Source organism: Palaemon carinicauda, chromosome 33, assembly GCF_036898095.1.
Source record: "Palaemon carinicauda isolate YSFRI2023 chromosome 33, ASM3689809v2, whole genome shotgun sequence".
In the NCBI taxonomy this organism is placed as follows: domain Eukaryota; kingdom Metazoa; phylum Arthropoda; class Malacostraca; order Decapoda; family Palaemonidae; genus Palaemon; species Palaemon carinicauda.
In genome coordinates this window covers 16,775,465-16,797,038 of record NC_090757.1, presented here as the reverse complement: position 1 = coordinate 16,797,038, position 21,574 = coordinate 16,775,465, and the positions used below count along the sequence as shown (strand labels likewise).

General features: G+C 36.1%; 1 long non-coding RNA gene across 1 annotated transcript in view; it reads left to right on the top strand.

The window, feature by feature from the left end:
* The first annotated feature begins 2,741 nt into the window (after positions 1-2,741).
* Positions 2,742-21,574, top strand: part of LOC137625868 (uncharacterized) — a 469,270-nt gene continuing 450,437 nt past the window's right edge. Inside the window, exons 1-2 of the long non-coding RNA XR_011040929.1 lie at positions 2,742-3,129; positions 16,983-17,124. This is a non-coding gene — a long non-coding RNA (uncharacterized lncRNA). The remainder of the gene's footprint in view (positions 3,130-16,982; positions 17,125-21,574) is intronic.

The window sequence follows — 21,574 nt, the reverse complement described above, 5'->3', positions numbered from 1 at the left end:
TATGTTATAAATTGTAAAATTGTAATTGTGTATTTCATAAGAAAACATAAAAAAAAAAAATGTCTGGGGTTTGGTCAGATTTCATCACTACCTTGGCCAACTGCGAATTGGTGATGGTGGGATATTTTGGTCTGATTGCTTACAGCAAACCAACCTAGTATTGGTGGCTGCAATTGTAAATGTGTATTTCATAATAAAAGGAAAAAATAATAATATAATTCGGCCACGCAGAATAGTTTCAAGACCCAATATTGGGACACTCCAAAATCAAACCATTGTTCTCTAATCTTGGGCAGTGCCATATCCTCTGTACCATGGTCTTCCACTGTCTTGGATTAGAGTCCTCTTGCTTGACGGTACACTCGGGCGGGCACACTATTCTATCTTGTTTCTCTTTCTCTTTTGTTAAATTTCTTTATAGTTTATATATGAGATATTTATATTAATGTTATTTTTTCTGAAATAAATTATTTTTCCTCGTTTCCTTGCCTCACTGGGCTATTTTCCCTGTTGGAGCCCCTTGTAGCATCCTGCTTTTCCAACTAGGGTTGTAGCTTAGCAAATAATAATAATAATAATAATAATAATAATAATAATAATAATAATAATAATAATAATAATAATGTCATATTAATGTGTCATGCGGTTTGTCGGTAAAGTTAAAAATGTTGGTAGCACATAAACACAAATACTGAAATACATATCAAAGGAGAAATGCGAATACATAATATTGGTATTTTTATTTATCTATATATTGGTAATGTTAAATTATGTAGTACTATTTCACTGGATAATATCTATTAATCTATCATTTTTTTCAGGATTCATTTTACTTACTCTTTTAATAGTAAATAAAAAGATAAAATGATTTCTTGTACCCTCATATTACATGATTATACAAAATAAATTTCAGTTTAATAATGAAATCGGTTTAACCAATCTTTATTTGAGCCCTTTTATTATTCCATAATCAAGAAGCAAATTTAACGAAAATTAAGTGGACCATGAAACTAACCACCAATATGCTTCTATTAATATTGATGCAGACGGCCAAATATAACCTATTCTTTGATGTTGTTAGAACTGCGTTATGAATAAATTTGAAAACGAATTACTAAGAAATGTTATTTCCATTGTCGAACATTCTCATTTGACAAGGGTCCAAGAGCCCCTCTGTTTAAGATAGCTGAAAGTGAAATGGCTTACGTCTCTTGAATTAATTGTGAAAGGGGAAAGACGACGTTCGGTTTATTCTCCAATTATTACGCAAGAAGAAAGGAGAGGAACGCTGTAATTGCCAGTTTCCTTCCAGAATTATAAACTCCTGGTGAGCATTCGTGCTTCATTACAAAAGATATTATGGCCAGTTTCAGCAACGGTAATTTGTATGGAAATGGGGAATAGGTAGTTGGTAGATAAGAAGAGGCATCCGGGTGTTAGAAGCAATCAAGTGGCCGAGCTGGGCGTGGAACCATGATTTGAAATACAGCTTTCAACGGTTCAAGTCCTTTGTGTCGACTTTGACTAAGGCGGGAGAACCAGCCATCGCTCTATCGAGATAATTCTTTTTTTTACTCTATTTTATTTCAAATTCTTCTTGTCTACTGTAGATTCGTATGATGAAATATATATATATATATATATATATATATATATATATATATATATATATATATATATATATATATATATATATATATGGAATTCATCAGAATACTATTTTTAAACGAATCATGATATGGTTGAACATATAGCTTTTTCAATAGAACACATATGTGATTACACTTTCCTTCGATTTACAGTCCTCTCATTAAGAAAAATATCTCCTAAAAGCAGATGAAAACAAAACGTAAAACTCCAGAAATCCCGAAGATTATAGAACACTTTCATTAGTCCAAGAAAACCTGGGTAAAGTGATGTCATTTCTTTGTATGATCTCGCTATGAATCCTTATTGAATCCACTTCCAGGAAAGCCTTTAGACGTATTCTGTTTCCATTCATTTGATCGAAAATTTGAGATATGATCATTTTATCTATTATATTTCTCACTATCTCATTTCATTTTCTGTAATATCCTTAACAAAAGCGTAGAATTAACAGGCTCACGAGCCTCACACACACACACACGCATATATATATATATATATATATATATATATATATATATATATATATATATATATATATATATATATATATGTGTGTGTGTGTGTGTGTGTGTGTGTGTGTGTGTGTGTGTGTGTGTGTGTGTGTGTGTGTGTGTGTGTAGTATAGCGCTGTTTGGCTTTAACTGACAATACATCGCAGGAATTGTAACCAAGTTTTGAGCGTATGCTTCGAGTCGAAGTCGTAACAACAATAAAACATTATAAATGATAATGTACGAGGCTATTCTTCAAAGCAGCCGTTACAATTTTTAATCGAACGAACCCTTTCGGGTGTATCCATAGTCAAAAGCTTCCAAATGGAATATTTTTTTAGACAATAGCACGTACACAGTGCTCGCCAACTAAGTGCTACTCAGTAAATTATACCACGTGGTTGTACAATTGATGTAAACAAACTCTGGAGAAGGTAAGGGTGGTGGCAGTCTCAAAACACCGCTTTCTCACCAAGCGTTCGCGGGCAGCTAAGAAGTGTGCTATCACTCTGCTCGTCCACACGCTTGTTTGCGTACCCAGTCTTTTTAGCCTTGTGTTTGTTGTGTGTTAATTAAAACTTCTCTTGCTAAAAATTTTAAGCTTTGCGCGTATTGTCTTGCGTTTCACCGTGTCATTCTATTATGTTTCCCCATTGAACTCTGAAGTGTGTTTGATGACGGTCGACTGAAGCTATTGCCGGCCGAAGTGACAAAGTGAATTATGGGGATTCAGATAACTAAGGAAAGTGAGTGGCCCATAGACATGGTAATGCCTATTGCAAAGGACGAGAACCTAGGCATGAGATGGTTGGGTGAAAGGACTCGCTGCTTGTGTAGATCTCACGGAATTATAGTTTGTTTTTAGAAGGCTTACCTGATATGGTTGGAAGCCAGTGGGGTATCCACGAGGAACAACGAAAAAGAAGAATTTCAACAAGCGTACTTAAACTCTTACCATCAAATCTGAGGTTTTAATGTTTTGAAAGAGGTAGGTAGCTAAGGCTATCAATTACTGATATGGGAGTTATGGTATCATGTTATTTATAACCTTAACATGTTTAATTAGGACCAACTTTCTCACTTGTGACAGGATCATGCTTACTCAAGACCTTATCATATATACTTTCGACCTGCACTTTTTACTTAGGACTTCATATATTTTTCAAGGTATATTAGAGGAAGTTTACATATAACTCACCGTGTTTACCAACGATCTCAAGATGGTTACATATGACCTTAACGTTTACTCGAGATCTTAACATGTTTAATTAAGAAATATTTACTTTCTTTTGTGACCTTATCTTTATTTATTACGATATGTTTACTTATGACCTTAAAATGCACATGTAAGGCCTTAAAATGTTTATTTATGACCTTATGTTTATTTATGATCTTAAGTTTTCCTTTGGCCTTAACATATTTACTTAACATGTATGTTTGTGACCTTAACATGTACACTTATGACCTTTCTGTATATTTCCAACTCCTCTTGCTTGCTTTTGATCTAAACTTGTTAACTTCAGACCTTAGCTTGCCTGCTACTGACCTTAGCTTGCCTGCTACTGACCTTAGCTTGCCTACTGCTGTTCTTAGCATACAAACTAGTGACCTCAGCATACAAACTAGTGACCTTAGCATACACATATATACTATTAACTTTAACATACTTTCTCCTAACCGTATTGGCTTACTCCTGACCTTAAAGGGTTACCTCCTACTTATGCATGCAAATTCTTGACCTTGTCATGCTTACCTTTGATCTTAATATGCACACCTTAGACCTGTGACCTGATACTTAAACATACTTACCTGTGACCTTAGACCCTAACATGTTTACCCTTAGCATGCTTACTTGTAACCTTAGATCTTAGTATACTTTCTTGTGACCTTAATTTGCTTTCCTGTGATCTTAGCTCTTGACATGCTTACTTCTTACCTTAGACCTCAACATGCTTACTTGTTACCTTAGACCTTATCATGCTTACTTGTTACCTTAGACCTTATCATGCTTACCTGTGACCTTATCATGCCTACCTTTGACCTTAGACCTTAATATGCTTACCAGTGACCCTAGACCTTAACATGCTTATATGTGACTCTACACCTTAATATGACTTCATGTGATCTTAGCATGCACACCTGTGACATTATACCTTAACATGCTTACTTGTGACCTTAACATTCACACCTGTAACTCCATACCTCAACATGCTTACTTGTAACTTTAACGTGATTACCTGTGACCTTAACATGCACACCTGTGACCTTATACCTAACATGCTTACCTGCGACCTTAGACCCTAACATGCTTACCTATAACCTTTGACCTTAACATGCTTACCTGTGACCTTAACATGCAGACTTGTGACCCTAGTTGATATGTTTACATGTGACCCTGGACCTTAAAATTCTTAAGTGTGACCCTATACCTTAACATGCTTACCTGTGACCCTAGACCTTGAAATGCATACTTGTGACCATAGACTTTGAAATGCATAATTGTGACCCTAGACTTTAACATACTTACCTGTGACCCTAAACCTAAAAATTTTTACTTGGGACCCTAGACCTCAACATGCTTACCTGTGACCCTAGACCTTGAAATGCATACTTGTGACCCTAGACTTTGAAATGCATACTTTTGACCCTAGACCTTAACATGCTTACCTGTGACCATAGACCTAAAATGCTTACCTGTGACCCTATACCTTAACATGATTACCTGTGACCTTAGACCTTGAAATGCATACTTGTGACCCTAGACTTCGAAATGCATATTTGTGACCCTAGACTTCGAAATGCATATTTGTGACCCTAGACCTTAACATGCTTACCTGTGACCCTAGACCTAAAAATGCTTACTTGGGACCCTAGACCTAAAATGCTTACTTATGACCCTAGACCTTAACATGCTTACCTGTGACCCTAGACCTTAACATGCTTACCTGTGACCCTAGACCTTAACATGCTTACCTGTGACCCTTAAGCTTAATTTGATTACCTTTGACCCTTAAGCTCAATTTTCTTACCTTTGACCCTTAAGCTCAATTTGCTTACCTGTGACCCTAGACCTTAACAAGCATACTTGTGACCGTAGACCTTACCATGCTTACTTGTGACCCAAAACCTTAACATGCTTAACTTTGATCCTTAAGCTCAACATGCTTACCTGTGACCCTAGACCTTAATATGCTTACTTGTGACTTTAGAACTTAACATGTTTACATGTGACCTTAAACCTTGACATGCATCCCTGTGACCTTATACCTTAACATTCTTCCCTGTGATCGTAGACTTTAATATGCTTCCTGTGACCTAGATCTTAACATGTAAACCTGTGACCTCGACCAGCACACCTATGACCTGAGACCTTAGCTTATGTGACGTTAGATCTTAACATGCTTACTTATCTTAACATGCTTACTTATCTTAACATGCACACCTTTGACCTTGGAGCTTAATATGTTTAATCGATAGTTTCACATGCTTACCTGTGACCTTATAACTTAATATGCTTACATGTGGCCCTAGACCTTAACGTGCTTACCTGTAACATTAGACCTAAACATTCCCACGTGTGAACTTAGACCTTAACATGCGTACTTGTGACCTTAACATGCACAGCTTTGACCTTAGACCTTAACATGCTTACCTGTGACCTTAGACCTTAACATGCTTACCTGTGACCTTAGACCTTAACATGCTTACCTGTGACCTTAGACCTTAACATGCTTACTTGTGACCAAATGCATGCCTTTGACCTTAGAGCTTAACATGCTTACATGTGACCTTAGAACTTAACATGCTTACATGTAACCTTAGAACTTAACATGCTTATATGTTACCCTAGACCTAATGTGCTTATCTGTGACCTTAGACCTTAACATGCTTACCTTTGACCTTAGATCTTACCATGCATATCTGGTACCATAGACATTAACATGCCTCCTTGTAACATTAACATGCTTATATGTGACCTTAAAACTTAACATGCTTACCTGTGACCTTAGACCTTAACACACTTTCTTGTGACCTTATCATGCACGCTTGTGACATTACCATGCATTCTTGTGACCGTAGACCTTTGATGCCGACCCGTGACCTTAGACTTACCGTACTTACCTGTGACCTTGGACCTTAACCAGCTTATCTGTAACATCAACCTTAATGTGCATACTTGTGACCTTAACAGGCACACGTCTGATCGTAACAGGCACATGTGACCTTAACATGCACACCTGTGATCTTAGACCTTAGCATGCTTACCTGTAACAATAGACCTTAACATGCTTACTACTTATGACCTTAAAGGGCTTACTACTTATGACCTTAACATGCTTACCTGTTACATTAGATTTAAACATGCTTAACTGTGAACCTATACCTTAACATGCTTACATGTGGCGTTATACCTTAACATGCTTACCTTTGACCGTATACCTTAACATGCTTACCTTTGACCGTATACCTTAACGTGCTTATCTGTGACCTTATACCTTGACATGTTTACCTGTGACCTTAACATGCACACCTGTGACCTTTGACTTAGAATGCTTAATTGAAACCCTAGACCTTAACATGCTTACTTGTGACCTTAACATGCACGCCTGTGACCTTTGACCTTTATATGCACACCTGTGACCTTAGACCTTTACATACACGCCTGTGACCGTAGACGTTAACATGATTACCTATGACCTAAGACAATAACATTCTTACCTGTGAGCTTGGACCTTAACTTGCTTATGTGACCTTAGACCTTAACATGCACACCTGTGACCTTCGACCTTTATATGCACACCTGTGACCTTAGACCTTTACATACATGCCTGTGACCTTAGACCTTTACTTACATGCCTGTGACCTTAGACGTTAACATGATTACCTATGACCTTAGACCATAACATTCTTACCTGTGAGCTTGGACCTTAACTTGCTTATATGACCTTAGACCTTAACATGCATACTTGTGATCTTGACATGCACACATGTGACTTATAGGCACACCTCTGTCCTTAATATTCACACATGTGATCTAAGAGCTTAACATGCTTACCTGTGACCTTATACCTTAACGTGCTTACCTTTGACCTTATACCTTAACGTGCTTACCTTTGACCTTAGACCTTAACATGCTTACCTGTGACCTTATACCTTAACGTGCTTACCTTTGACCTTAGACCTTAACATGCTTTCCTGTGGCCATAAACCATAGCATGCTTACCTGTGGCCTTAACATGCTTACCTGTGGCCTTAACATACTTACTCGTGACCTCAGAGCTTGACATGTTTACCTATGACCTTACAAGCTTAACTGTGACCTTACACCATAACATGCCTGCTTGTGGCCTTAACATGCACACCTGTGACCTTAGACCTTAGCATGCTTACCTGTAACGATAGACCTTAACATACCTACTACTAATGACCTTAACATGCTTACCTGTTACATTAGACTTGAACATGGTTAACTGTGAACCTATACCTTAACATGCTTACATGTGGCGTTATACCTTAACATGCTTACCTTTGACCGTATACCTTAACATGCTTATCTGCGACCTTATACCTTGACATGTTTACCTGTGACCTTAACATGCACACCTGTGACCTTAGACTTAGAATGCTTAATTGAAACCCTAGGCCTTAACATGCTTACTTGTGACCTTATACCTTAACGTGCTTACCTTTGACCTTAGACCTTAACATGCTTTCCTGTGGCCATAAACCATAGCATGCTTACCTGTGGCCTTAACATGCTTACCTGTGGCCTTAACATACTTACTCGTGACCTCAGAGCTTGACATGTTTACCTATGACCTTACAAGCTTAACTGTGACCTTACACCATAACATGCCTGCTTGTGGCCTTAACATGCACACCTGTGACCTTAGACCTTAGCATGCTTACCTGTAACGATAGACCTTAACATACCTACTACTAATGACCTTAACATGCTTACCTGTTACATTAGACTTGAACATGGTTAACTGTGAACCTATACCTTAACATGCTTACATGTGGCGTTATACCTTAACATGCTTACCTTTGACCGTATACCTTAACATGCTTATCTGCGACCTTATACCTTGACATGTTTACCTGTGACCTTAACATGCACACCTGTGACCTTAGACTTAGAATGCTTAATTGAAACCCTAGGCCTTAACATGCTTACTTGTGACCTTAACATGCACACCTGTGACCTTCGACCTTTATATGCACACCTGTGACCTTAGACCTTTACATACATGCCTGTGACCTTAGGCCTTTACATACATGCCTGTGACCTTAGACCTTTACTTACATGCCTGTGACCTTAGACGTTAACATGATTACCTATGACCTTAGACCATAACATTCTTACCTGTGAGCTTGGACCTTAACTTGCTTATATGACCTTAGACCTTAACATGCATACTTGTGATCTTGACATGCACACATGTGATTTAATAGGCACACCTCTGTCCTTAATATTCACACATGTGATCTTAGAGCTTAACATGCTTACCTGTGACCTTATACCTTAACGTGCTTACCTTTGACCTTAGACCTTAACATGCTTACCTGTGACCTTAGACCTTAACATGCTTACCTGTGACCTTATACCTTAACATGCTTACCTGTGACCTTATACCTTAACGTGCTTACCTTTGACCTTAGACCTTAACATGCTTTCCTGTGGCCTTAAACCATAGCATGCTTACCTGTGGCCTTAACATGCTTACCTGTGGCCTTAACATACTTACTCGTGACCTCAGAGCTTGACATGTTTACCTATGACCTTACAAGCTTAACTGTGACCTTACACCATAACATGCCTGCTTGTGGCCTTAACATGCACACCTGTGACCTTAGACCTTAGCATGCTTACCTGTAACGATAGACCTTAACATACCTATTACTAATGACCTTAACATGCTTACCTGTTACATTAGACTTAAACATGGTTAACTGTGAACCTATACCTTAACATGCTTACATGTGGCATTATACCTTAACATGCTTACCTTTGACCGTATACCTTAACATGCTTACCTTTGACCGTATACCTTAACATGCTTACCTTTGACCGTATACCTTAACATGCTTATCTGCGACCTTATACCTTAACATGCACACCTGTGACCTTAACATGCACACCTGTGACCTTAACATGCACACCTGTGACCTTAGACTTAGAATGCTTAATTGAAACCCTAGGCCTTAACATGCTTACTTGTGACCTTAACATGCACGCCTGTGACCTTCGACCTTTATATGCACACCTGTGATCTTAGACCTTTACATACACGCCTGTGACCTTAGACCTTTACTTACATGCCTGTGACCTTAGACCTTTACTTACATGCCTGTGAACTTAGACGTTAACATGATTACCTATGACCTTAGACCATAACATTCTTACCTGTGAGCTTGGACCTTAACTTGCTTATATGACCTTAGACCTTAACATGCATACTTGTGATCTTGACATGCACACATGTGACTTAATAGGCACACCTCTGTCCTTAATATTCACACATGTGATCTTAGAGCTTAACATGCTTACCTGTGACCTTATACCTTAACGTGCTTACCTTTGACCTTAAACCATAGCATGCTTACCTGTAACGATAGACCTTAACATACCTACTACTAATGACCTTAACATGCTTACCTGTTACATTAGACTTAAACATGGTTAACTGTGAACCTATACCTTAACATGCTTACATGTGGCATTATACCTTAACATGCTTACATGTGGCGTTATACCTTAACATGCTTACCTTTGACCGTATACCTTAACATGCTTATCTGCGACCTTATACCTTGACATGTTTACCTGTGACCTTAACATGCACACCTGTGACCTTAACATGCACACCTGTGACCTTAGACTTAGAATGCTTAATTGAAACCCTAGGCCTTAACATGCTTACTTGTGACCTTAACATGCACACCTGTGACCTTCGACCTTTATATGCACACCTGTGACCTTAGACCTTTACATACATGCCAGTGACCTTAGACCTTAACGTGCTTACCTTTGACCTTAGACCTTAACATGCTTTCCTGTGACCTTAAACCATAGCATGCTTACCTGTGGCCTTAACATACTTACTCGTGACCTCAGAGCTTGACATGTTTACCTATGACCTTACAAGCTTAACTGTGACCTTACACCATAACATGCCTGCTTGTGGCCTTAACATGCACACCTGTGACCTTAGACCTTAGCATGCTTACCTGTAACGATAAACCTTAACATACCTACTACTAATGACCTTAACATGCTTACCTGTTACATTAGACTTAAACATGGTTAACTGTGAACCTATACCTTAACATGCTTACATGTGGCATTATACCTTAACATGCTTACATGTGGCGTTATACCTTAACATGCTTACCTTTGACCGTATACCTTAACATGCTTATCTGCGACCTTATACCTTGACATGTTTACCTGTGACCTTAACATGCACACCTGTGGCCTTAGACTTAGAATGCTTAATTGAAACCCTAGGCCTTAACATGCTTACTTGTGACCTTAACATGCACGCCTGTGACCTTCGACCTTTATATGCACACCTGTGATCTTAGACCTTTACATACAGGCCTGTGACCTTAGACCTTTACATACATGCCTGTGACCTTAGACCTTTACTTACATGCCTGTGACCTTAGACGTTAACATGATTACCTATGACCTTAGACCATAACATTCTTACCTGTGAGCTTGGACCTTAACTTGCTTATATGACCTTAGACCTTAACATGCATACTTGTGATCTTGACATGCACACATGTGACTTAATAGGCACACCTCTATCCTTAATATTCACAAATGTGATCTTAGAGCTTAACATGCTTACCTGTGACCTTATACCTTAACGTGCTTACCTTTGACCTTAGACCTTAACATGCTTACCTGTGACCTTATACCTTAATGTGCTTACCTTTGACCTTAGACCTTAACATGCTTACCTGTGACCTTATACCTTAACGTGCTTACCTTTGACCTTAGACCTTAACATGCCTTCCTGTGACCTTAAACCATAGCATGCTTACCTGTGGCCTTAACATGCTTACATGTGGCATTATACCTTAACATGCTTACATGTGGCGTTATACCTTAACATGCTTACATGTGGCGTTATACCTTAACATGCTTACCTTTGACCTTAGACCTTAACATGCTTACCTGTGACCTTATACCTTAACGTGCTTACCTTTGACCTTAGACCTTAACATGCTTACCTGTGACCTTATACCTTAACGTGCTTACCTTTGACCTTAGACCTTAACATGCTTTCCTGTGACCTTAAACCATAGCATGCTTACCTGTGGCCTTAACATACTTACTCGTGACCTCAGAGCTTGACATGTTTACCTATGACCTTACAAGCTTAACTGTGACCTTACACCATAACATGCCTGCTTGTGGCCTTAACATGCACATCCATGAACTTAGACCTTAGCATGCTTACCTGTAACGATAGACCTTAACATACCTACTACTAATGACCTTAACATGCTTATCTGTTACATTAGACTTAAACATGGTTAACTGTGAACCTATACCTTGACATGCTTACATGTGGCATTATACCTTAACATGCTTACATGTGGCGTTATACCTTAACATGCTTACCTTTGACCGTATACCTTAACATGCTTATCTGCGACCTTATACCTTGACATGTTTACCTGTGACCTTAACATGCACACCTGTGACCTTAGACTTAGAATGCTTAATTGAAACCCTAGGCCTTAACATGCTTACTTGTGACCTTAACATGCACGCCTGTGACCTTCGACCTTTATATGCACACCTGTGATCTGTGACCTTAGACCTTTACTTACATGCCTGTGACCTTAGACCTTTACTTACATGCCTGTGACCTTAGACGTTAACATGATTACCTATGACCTTAGACCATAACATTCTTACCTGTGAGCTTGGACCTTAACTTGCTTATATGACCTTAGACCTTAACATGCATACTTGTGATCTTGACATGCACACATGTGACTTATAGGCACACCTCTGTCCTTAATATTCACACATGTGATCTTAGAGCTTAACATACTTACCTGTGACCTTATACCTTAACGTGCTTACCTTTGACCTTAGACCTTAACATGCTTACCTGTGACCTTATACCTTAATGTGCTTACCTTTGACCTTAGACCTTAACATGCTTTCCTGTGACCTTAAACCATAGCATGCTTACCTGTGGCCTTAACATACTTACTCGTGACCTCAGAGCTTGACATGTTTACCTATGACCTTACAAGCTTAACTGTGACCTTACACCATAACATGCCTGCTTGTGGCCTTAACATGCACACGTGTGACCTTAGAATGCTTACCTGTAACGATAGACCTTAACATACCTACTACTAATGACCTTAACATGCTTACCTGTTACATTAGACTTAAACATGGTTAACTGTGAACCTATACCTTAACATGCTTACATGTGGCATTATACCTTAACATGCTTACATGTGGCATTATACCTTAACATGCTTACATGTGGCGTTATACCTTAACATGCTTACCTTTGACCGTATACCTTAACATGCTTATCTGCGACCTTATACCTTGACATGTTTACCTGTGACCTTAACATGCACACCTGTGACCTTAGACTTAGAATGCTTAATTGAAACCCTAGGCCTTAACATGCTTACTTGTGACCTTAACATGCACGCCTGTGACCTTCGACCTTTATATGCACACCTGTGATCTTAGACCTTTACATACACGCCTGTGACCTTAGACCTTTACTTACATGCCTGTGACCTTAGACCTTTACTTACATGCCTGTGACCTTAGACGTTAACATGATTACCTATGACCTTAGACCATAACATTCTTACCTGTGAGCTTGGACCTTAACTTGCTTATATGACCTTAGACCTTAACATGCATACTTGTGATCTTGACATGCACACATGTGACTTATAGGCACACCTCTGTCCTTAATATTCACACATGTGATCTTAGAGCTTAACATGCTTACCTGTGACCTTATACCTTAACGTGCTTACCTTTGACCTTAGACCTTAACATGCTTACCTGTGACCTTATACCTAAACGTGCTTACCTTTGACCTTAGACTTTAACATGCTTTCCTGTGACCTTAAACCATAGCATGCTTACCTGTGGCCTTAACATGCTTACCTGTGGCCTTAACATACTTACTCGTGACCTCAGAGCTTGACATGTTTACCTATGACCTTGCAAGCTTAACTGTGACCTTAACCATAACATGCCTGCTTGTGGCCTTAACATGCACACCTGTGACCTTAGACCTTAGCATGCTTACCTGTAACGATAGACCTTAACATACCTACTACTAATGACCTTAACATGCTTACCTGTTACATTAGACTTAAACATGGTTAACTGTGAACCTATACCTTAACATGCTTACATGTGGCATTATACCTTAACATGCTTACATGTGGCATTATACCTTAACATGCTTACATGTGGCATTATACCTTAACATGCGTACATGTGGCGTTATACCTTAACATGCTTACCTTTGACCGTATACCTTAACATGCTTATCTGCGACCTTATACCTTGACATGTTTACCTGTGACCTTAACATGCACACCTGTGACCTTAGACTTAGAATGCTTAATTGAAACCCTAGGCCTTAACATGCTTACTTGTGACCTTAACATGCACGCCTGTGACCTTCGACCTTTATATGCACACCTGTGATCTTAGACCTTTACATACATGCCTGTGACCTTAGACCTTTACATACATGCCTGTGACCTTAGACCTTTACATACATGCCTGTGACATTAGACCTTTACTTACATGCCTGTGACCTTAGACGTTAACATGATTACCTATGAACTTATACCATAACATTCTTACCTGTGAGCTTGGACCTTAACTTGCTTATATGACCTTAGACCTTAACATGCATACTTGTGATCTTGACATGCACACATGTGACTTAATAGGCACACCTCTGTCCTTAATATTCACACATGTGATCTTAGAGCTTAACATGCTTACCTGTGACCTTATACCTTAACGTGCTTACCTTTGACCTTAGACCTTAACATGCTTACCTGTGACCTTATACCTTAACGTGCTTACCTTTGACCTTAGACCTTAACATGCTTTCCTGTGACCTTAAACCATAGCATGCTTACCTGTGGCCTTAACATACTTACTCGTGACCTCAGAGCTTGACATGTTTACCTATGACCTTGCAAGCTTAACTGTGACCTTACACCATAACATGCCTGCTTGTGGCCTTAACATGCACACCTGTGACCTTAGACCTTAGCATGCTTACCTGTAACGATAGACCTTAACATACCTACTACTAATGACCTTAACATGCTTACCTGTTACATTAGACTTAAACATGGTTAACTGTGAACCTATACCTTAACATGCTTACATGTGGCATTATACCTTATCATGCTTACATGTAGCGTTATACCTTAACATGCTTACCTTTGACCGTATACCTTAACATGCTTATCTGCGACCTTATACCTTGACATATTTACCTGTGACCTTAACATGCACACCTGTGATCTTAGACTTAGAATGCTTAATTGAAACCCTAGGCCTTAACATGCTTACTTGTGACCTTAACATGCACGCCTGTGACCTTCGACCTTTATATGCACACCTGTGATCTGTGACCTTTACATACACGCCTGTGACCTTAGACCTTCACATACATACCTGTGACCTTAGACCTTTACTTACATGCCTGTGACCTTAGACGTTAACATGATTACCTATGACATTAGACCATAACATTTTTACCTGTGAGCTTGGACCTTAACTTGCTTATATGACCTTAGACCTTAACATGCATACTTGTGATCTTGACATGCACACATGTGACTTAATAGGCACACCTCTGTCCTTAATATTCACACATGTGATCTTAGAGCTTAACATGCTTACCTGTGACCTTATACCTTAACGTGCTTACCTTTGACCTTAGACCTTAACATGCATACTTGTGATCTTGACATGCACACATGTGACTTAATAGGCACACCTCTGTCCTTAATATTCACACATGTGACTTAATAGGCACACCTCTGTCCTTAATATTCACACATGTGATCCTAGACCTTAACATGCTTACCTTTGACCTTATACCTTAACGTGCTTACCTTTGACCTTAGACCTTAACATGCTTTTCTGTGACCTTAAACCATAACATGCTTACCTGTGACCTTAACATGCTTACCTGTGGTCTTAACATGCTTACTTGTGGCCTCAGACCTTGGCATGTTTACATATGACCTTACAAGCTTAACTGTCACCTTACACTATAACATGTCTGCTTGTGGCCTTAACATGCACACCTGTGACCTTAGACCTTAACATGCTTATGTGACCTTAAACCTTAACATGCTTATGTGACCTTAGACCTTAAAATCCTTATCTGTAACCTTTGACCTTAACATGATTACCTGTGATCTTTACTTTAACATGCTTACCTGTGACCTTACACCTTAATATGTTTACTTGTGGCCTTAACAAGCACACATGTGACCTTAAACTTGAACATGCTTATCTGTGACCTTCTCCTTCAACATGCTTATCTGTGACCTTACCCTTCAACATGCTTATCTGTTACCTTACCCTTCAATATGCTTATCTGCGACCTTACCCTTCAACATGCTTATCTGTGACCTTACCCTTCACACCTTTGATCCTAGACCTTAACATGCATACCTGTTACCTTAAACCTTAATATGTTTATCTCTGACCTTGGACTTAATATGCTTAAGCCTGTCTGCGACTGTAGACCTTAACATGCTTACTTGTGACCTTAACTTTCTTACCTGTGACCTTAACATTCTTACCTGTGACCTTAACATTCTTACCTGTGACCCTAATATGGTTGCTTACGTCCTTAATGTGCATACATCTGACCATAACATGCATACATCTGACCTTAACGTGCATACCTCTGACCATAACATGAACACCTGTGACCTTAACATGCACAACACATGCATACATCTGACCTTAACGTGCATACCTCTGACCATAACTTGAACACCTGTGACCTTAAGGTGTGCACTGTTGATCTTAACAACCTCAATGTTCATAACCTTTACATAGATTACGATGATTATCATAAAATTTTTAAAAGTGAATCTGTTATCAAATTTGCACCGACCAGTTCATGCATTTATCGTCAGATCCTTTCAAGGCCATTGCAGTCCGTAATATGTGTATGAAAGAAATAAAGTGACCCTGGAAAAGCATAAGAACCTAACAAAGAAAGGTCAACGGGTCACGCTGCTTTACAAATGTAGAATGATGATAACGATAACTTGACCATGGCTTTGATGTTATTATTGTTATTGTTGTCGTTTACGCTTTTTGTTTTAAATAGCTTTTGATACACAACCATGTGTCCAGGGAAACCAGTTCATGTTTAAATTAGAGGACCTAGGAAGCTTATGATAATGAGGGTTTTCAGTGCTATTTAGTACAGTTGTAGGGATTAATTTAAAATGGTACCGTTTCTCCGTCGGTTGATTTACATAATGGAATTCCTGCACACTGCCCATCCCTTTCTGATTATAGCAGATTTCCATAAAGCTTTTGGTAAAAAAAAAAAAAAAAAAAAAAATAAATAAATAAATAAATAAATTAAAATGTCCGTAAATTTACTACCAAATGCAATTCCTGCACACTGCCCACCACTTCCTGATTATAGCAGATTTTCAAAATGATTTTGGTAAATTAAAAAGAAAAATCGTCAGCAAATTGACTTTATAGTGATTGAACGCCAGTTAGTCCCTCTCATACAAAATTTATACTTTCAGATGAAGGATTTGAAGCCTCCAATCAGCTGGTTTGCGTCTCAAGTCAAGAAGACTACTATAATATAGTCTCTGACCGGACACATCCTTCACGTCCTTTTCCACCTGCCTCGTATTCCTGTGCGGAGTTACACACCTGTTCAAAGTGAGTGTTCCATTAAACATTATTATTATTGATTTCAATATTTCTCTTCTCCATTTTCCCCGTTTTTTTTTTTTTTTTTTTTTTTTTTTTTTTTTTTTTTTTTGCCGCCTTATTATTCGCCTTATCGATGTATTTTCTACTTCATCATTTTGTTATTGACCTTATTGTTAGTGTTTTGCGCATTTTGCTTTTTGATTATATGCAACTGAATGCGAATGGGAATCCATAGAAATATTATTGGATGTGTCAATCTTATTTTGTTTGGTTGAGAGTTTTGTCTTTATGCTCAAATATTGTTACATTTTGTGACATTGAAGAGAATATAGTTTTAGTAATTTTTTGCTTTTTGTTTTTAATTTCGCCAATAGTTTGTGTTAGGAATGTGGGTAAATATAAACCGACATTTTTATCGATTATTTATCATTGTGCGGTTTTTGTTGCTACATTGTTTATCTTCTCACAATTAGCGTTAATGCTTTTGTCTAAAGGTTTAAATACACGTTAAAAAAAAATCGTCAAAATTTTGCATCAAAATTTTGATAGCAAAATTTTGATGCAAAATTTGATGGTGTGTAGGACGTTTTGATGTCAAAAAGTCCTACACACGATCAAATTTTGCATCAAAATTTTGATGCAAAATTTGATGGTGTGTTGGACGTTTTAATGTCAAAAGGTCCTACACGATCAAATTTTGCATCAAAATTTTGATGCAAAATTTGATGGTGTGTTGGACGTTTTAATGTCAAAAGGTCCTACACGATCAAATTTTGCATCAAAATTTTGATGCAAAATTTGATGGTGTGTTGGACGTTTTAATGTCAAAAGGTCCAACACGATCAAATTTTGCATCAAAATTTTGATGAAAAATTTTGACGATTTTTTTGAACGTGTATGGGCCCCGTAAGTTTGGATTTTATATCAAACTAAGTGGGAATAGGAGTTAGAACAGATATCATGTGATTGTGTGTAATGTTTGAATTTTGAGATTTGTTGTCTTATTGCATTTTCATATGTTTTTTTTTTTTTTGGTGTTTTCTTGAAAATCGAACGGGGTAAAATTTTGTACTCGACTGAAAAATTCCATGGATTAAACTGCTTCATTGTCTTTTTTTTTAACATAACACACACTTTCTTACTTTTTACTTCTTTTATTATCTTGTCATATTTACTGTTAATGCTTTTGTCTAAGTTTGGATTTTATATCAAACTATGCGGGAATAGAAATTAAAACAGATATGTGATTGTGTGAAATGTTTGAGTTTTCTTATTGCATATTGGCTTTTTTTTTTTTTTTTTTTTTTTTTTTAAATCAAATGGGATAAATTTCCGACTCTTCAATGAAAAATTGCATGGATTAAACTACTTCATTGTCTTATTTTAACATAACACAAACTATTATTTTTTACTTCTTGTAGTATAATTGGGTTGTTCAATGTTTATGATGTCATAATTATTGTTAATGCTTTTGTCTAAGTTTGGATTTTATATCAAACTATGCGGGAATAGGGGTTAGAACAGATATCATGTGATTGTGTGTAATGTTTGAATTTTGAGATTTGTAGTCTTATGGCATTTTCACATGTTTTTTTTTTTTTTTTTTTTTTTTTTTTTTCTTGAAAATCGAACGGGGTAAAATTTTGTACTCGACTGAAAAATTCCATGGATTAAACTGCTTCATTCTCTTGTTTTAACATAACACACACTTTAATATTTTTTACTTCTTTTATTATCTTGTCATAATTACTGTTAATGCTTTTGTCTAAGTTTGGATTTTATATCAAACTATGCGGGAATAGAAATTAAAACAGATATGTGATTGTGTGAAATGTTTGAGTTTTCTTATTGCATATTGGCTTTTTTTTTTTTTTTTTTTTTTTTTAAATCAAATGGGATAAATTTCCGACTCTTCAATGAAAAATTGCATGGATTAAACTACTTCATTGTCTTATTTTAACATAACACAAACTATTATTTTTTACTTTTTGTAGTATCATTGGGTTGTTCAATGTTTATGATGTCATAATTATTGTTAATGCTTTTGTCTAAGTTTGGATTTTATATCAAACGAAGTGGGAATCAGAACAGATATGATGTGATTTTGTGTAATGTTTGATATTTGTTTTCTTTTTATTACATATCGACATGTTTTTTTTTTTTTTTTTTTTTTTTTTTTTATAATCGAATTGTGGTAGAATTTCCTACTCGTGAATGAAAAATTGCATGGATCAATCTGCTTCATTGTCTTTTACGAACATTATTATTATTATTATTATTATTATTATTGAGTTAAAAGTAATGGCTGCATCGGCAGAGTTTATTTTTCTTATCCGATTTTTCTATTTTCCGGATAATTAAAAAATGGGATTACCATACGATTAATATACCAAATCCCATTCATAAATAGTTGAAAAACTCAATGTATAATAAATAATAATAATAATAATAATAATAATAATAATAATAATAATAATAATAATAATAATAATAATAAGAAAATAAACTCTGCCGATGCAGCCATTACTCAACCTGCCTAAAAGAGGGTCTCCTACCACGATATTATTATTATTATTATTATTATTATTATTATTATTATTATTATTATTATTATTATTATTATTATTATTATTATTATTATTATTATTTATAATATCACTGAGTTTTTCAACTATCTATGAATGGTATTTAGTATATTAATCGTATGGTAATCCCATTTTGTATAAAGACTACAACTTTGTGAAACTCGACTGTTATTACAATTTATTACTTTAACAATTCATTTGGAGAAGTGATTTTTATTGTATGAATCATCCAGTGAAACCTCTTGGTTTCATTCTTTTATTATTTGTTGTTATTGTAACTTAGAGGAAATACAGAATGAGAACGGAAATTATTACGAGAATAGTAACCGGTAATCAAGTTGTTTCCAGAAAATAACCATTTTATGTCCATTTTGTTTGTAAAATAACCATTTTTATGGTTTGTAAAATAACCATTTTTTTTTTTTTTTTTTTTGTAAAATAACCATTTTAAGCCCATTTTGTCTGTAAAATAACCATTTTTATGCTCATTTTGTTTGTAAAATAACCATTTTTATACTCATTTTGTTTGTAAAATAACCATTTTTATGTTCATTTTGTTTGGGAAATAACCATTTTTATACCCATTTTGTTTGGAACAAAGTGAGAATAAGATCAACAAAATTCTGTTTGAATATTCATCGGTATTAATCGCAGAAAACATTATTTTTGGAAAGCTTTAGAAATTGTGCGTTTAAAAGCCAATATATTTCATTGTGTTTGATTCAATGTAAGAATAAGATCAACAAAACTCCCATTGAATATTCATCAGTATTAATCATAGAAATCGTTAAGATTATTTTTTTGGAGGTCTTTGAAGATTGCGCATTTAATAGTTAAAATATTGATATTCGTTTAGTTTTGACAAATTTTTGGAGGTCTTTGAAGATTGCGCATTTAATAGTTAATATATTGATATTCGTTTAGTTTTGAAATTTTTTTTGGAGGTCTTTGAAGATTGCGCATTTAATAGTTAAAATATTGATATTCGTTTAGTTTTGAAAATTTTTTTGGAGGTCTTTGAAGATTGCGCATTTAATAGTTAATATATTGATATTCGTTTAGTTTTGAAATTTTTTTTGGAGGTCTTTGAAGATTGCGCATTTAATAGTTAATATATTGATATTCGTTTAATTTTGAAAATTTTTTTGGAGGTCTTTGAAGATTGCGCATTTAATAGTTAATATATTGATATTCGTTTAATTTTGAAAATTTTTTTGAAGGTCTTTGAAGATTGCGCATTTAATAGTTGATATATTGATATTCGTTTAGTTTTGAAAATTTTTTTGGAGGTCTTTGAAGATTGCGCATTTAATAGTTAATATATTGATATTCGTTTAATTTTGAAAATTTTTTTGGAGGTCTTTGAAGATTGCGCATTTAATAGTTAATATATTGATATTCGTTTAATTTTGAAATTTTTTTTGGAGGTCTTTGAAGATTGCGCATTTAATAGTTAATATATTGATATTCGTTTAATTTTGAAATTTTTTTAGGAGGTCTTTGAAGATTGCGCTTTTAATAGTTAATATATTGATATTCGTTTAGTTTTAAAAGGTGTTATGTTGAGGACTGGTTTTCGAAAGTTCCAAGCCCGAAACCATGAATATATATGCGATTTTCTTTTATTTATTTGAATATTTTTCTGTTTTTATTTAAAAGGCCACGTTTATCACTATAACTCTTTCTTTATGTAACATAGATAGGCTACGTTTCATGCAATCCAGTTTCATCGATCCCAGTATATTAAAGAGGAAAATCCATTTTATTTTATTTATTTGAATATTTTTCTGTTTTTATTTAAAAGGCCACGTTTATCACTATAACTCTTTCTTTATGTAACATAGATAGGCTACGTTTCATGCAATCCAGTT